The sequence below is a fragment of the Otolemur garnettii genome, unplaced genomic scaffold (assembly GCF_000181295.1).
Source record: "Otolemur garnettii isolate 467f Iridium unplaced genomic scaffold, OtoGar3 scaffold00003, whole genome shotgun sequence".
In the NCBI taxonomy this organism is placed as follows: Eukaryota; Metazoa; Chordata; class Mammalia; order Primates; family Galagidae; genus Otolemur; species Otolemur garnettii.
In genome coordinates, this window is record NW_003852398.1 from 26,556,469 (window position 1) to 26,559,505 (window position 3,037).

Here is a 3,037-nt window from a genome sequence, read left to right on the forward strand (position 1 = left end):
GTTCAAACCCAGCCCTGGCCAAAAAAAAAAAAATCGCAAAGAAAAAAAAACAAAGGAATGATGAGATAGAAAAACTGCTATTTGCAAACTGTGGTTGATAGAATTTATTATTTTATTTTGCTTATTTCATTTTTGAGACAGTCTCACCCTTAGAGTGCCATGGCATCACTCTAGCTCACAGCCACTTTAATCTCCTGGGGTCAAGCAATCTTCCTTACTGCCTCAGCCTCCTGAGTAGCTGAGACTACAGGCACCCACCACAACGCCTTGCTAATTTTTCTGTTTAGTAGATACAGGGCCTCACTTTTGCTCAGGCTGTTCTCAAACACCTGCATTCAAGGCATCCTCTTGCATTGGCCTCCCAGAGTGTTAGGATCACAGGCATGAGCCACTGCCCCAGACAAAAATCTTGAGAATTTTAATAGAAATTTTCCAGTCTAGTTATGAATATTAACCATGTTCACCAGAGGGGAACTGGGTCCGCTGTAATGCCAAAAGCTAGTATGTGATGGGGGTGGGGACTGAGATGGAGAGAGAGGGATGCGAGTAGTTTATCTGCAAAATGGAATAAGGGCCTTTAGAATTAAAAGATGAGGGAATGGGGTGGCACCTATGGCTCAGTGAGTAGGGTGCTGGCCCTGGCCAAACTGCAACAAAACAATAGCTGGCCTTTGTGGCGGGCGCCTATAGTCCCAGCTACTGGGGAGACTGAGGCAAAAGAATCACCTAAGCCCCAGAGTTTGAGGTTGCTGTAAGCTGTGATGTTACAGCACTCTACCAAGGGCAATGAGGTGAGACTCTGTCTCTTAAAAAAAAATACAAAAAAAAGATGAGGGAGTGGCTTTAGGAACTAAAGGAATTTCCTAAGGAATCTTTAAGTTTTTCTTTGTAGTTTTTGGCCAGGCCAATTTGAACCCGCCACCTTCAGTATATGGGTCTGGCATTGCCCCTAAGGAGTTTTAAATTTCTTCACCCATCATCCATCTACTAACAGAATTTACCAGGCTTTTTACTAATTGAACCATTCATCTGTTTGGCCCTTTGACGTCTTGTTAATAGAAAGAAAACCAAATGTTAGAGCTCATTTTCTTCTTTTGGAGATCCTTTAACAAAAATTAAGCTCTAAAAGATGTATAGATGTAATCAAGTTCCCCAAGTAAAACTAAAACCTACGCCAAATAGTTTTGTTTTTAGAGACCGTCTCACTTTATTGCTCTTGGTAGAGTGCCGTAGCATTACAGATCATAGCTCACAGCAACCTCCCAACTTCTGGACTTAGGTGATTCTCTTGCCTCAGCCTCCAGTGTAGCTGGGACTACAGGCACCTGCCACAATGCCCGGCTATTTTTTGTTGTAGTTTGGCCGGGGTCAGGTACATGACCACCACCACCCACAGTATATGGGGCCTACACCCTACCCACTGAGACACAGGCACCATTTGCAAATAGGTTTTTTCACATTAAAACATACATTATTTCCTACTGGCAGCATTAAGGCAAAGTAATTGCCTTAATAGTAAATTAAGTAAAGTAATTGCTTTATATAATACATTAGCCTTTACCAGGTTATCAGTTCTTTGTTGATAGCAACAAGTAAAGTGTAAAAGGAGGTTTCTGCTTAACTGTCTCATTAAAAATCAAAATAGGCCAGGTGTGTTAGCTCAGGCCTATAATCCTAGCACTCTTGGAGGCTAAGACAACCTCCAGCTCTTGGGCTTAAGTGATTCTCTTGCCTCAGCCTCCTGAGTAGCTGGGACTGCAGGCGCCTGCCACAACACCCAGCTATTTTTTGGTTACAGTTGTTTAGCAGGTCCAGGCCAGGCTTGAACCTGCCACCTTTGGTTTATATGGCCGGCGCCCTACTCACTGAGCTACAGGCACTGCCATACAGTGTAATATTTTTAATTTTTTTTTTTTACTTTCATTCCTGCTGAAGGAATGTAATGTTTTATAAGAGTTTGTAGGCCAGGGGACAGAGGTTGCTCACTTCTGTAATCCCAACACTTGGGAGGCTGAGGTGGGTGGATTTCCTAAGCTCACAGGTTCAAGACCAGCCTGACAAGAGCAAGACCTTGTCTGAAAATAGCCGGCTGTTGTGGTGAGCACCTATAGTCCCAGCTACTTGGGAGGCTGAAGCAAGAGAAACGCTTAAGCCCAAGAGTTGCCACACTCTACCAAGGGTGACAAAGTGAAATTCTGACTCAAAAAAAAAAAACAAAAAACAATTGTAGGCCAGACATGGTGGCTGGTGCCTGTAATTCTAACACTCTGGGAGGCTGAGACTGGTAGATTGCTTGAGCTCAGGAGTTCAAGACCAGCCTGAGCAGGAGTGAGACTTCATCTCTACTAAAAATAGAAAAATTAGCCTGGTGTTGTGGGCGCACATAGTCCCTGAAGCAATGAAAGTAATTTTATGGTTCGAGTGTCACCACAACATGAGGGACTGTATTAAAGGGTCATCGCATTAGGAAGGTTAAGAACCACTGCTCTAGAGGCTGAGGCAAGAAGATCACTTGAGCCCAAGAGTTTGAGGTTGCTGTGAGTTAGGATGCCACCGCACTTTACCCAGGGTGACAGTGAGACTCTGTCTCAAAAAAAGAAAAAGTTTGTTAGTCTAGATTTAGACAGTAAAATTAATAAAATTAGCCTCTAGTTCTTTTTGTGCCTCCAAAAAAAGTGAAAGTATGTACTTTTACATACTTTGTGAAATGGACAAATGTTAATATTTTAATTTTTTTTTCATTGTTTTTTGAGGCAGGTTTCACTGCATTGTCCTGGGTAGACTGTCATAGCTCACAGCAATCTCAAATTCTTGGGCTCAAGCAATCCTCTTGCCTCAGCCTCAAGAGTAGCTGAGACTACAGGTGCCCACCACAACGTCAGGCTAATTTTTCTACTTTTAGGGGAGCCAGGAGTCTCACTTTTGCTCAGGCTGGTCTCAAAACTCCTGAGATCAAGTGATCCACCTGCACTGGCCTCCCAGAGTACTAGGTTTACAGGCATGAGCCACTGTACCTGACCTAAATTTTTTTTTTTTT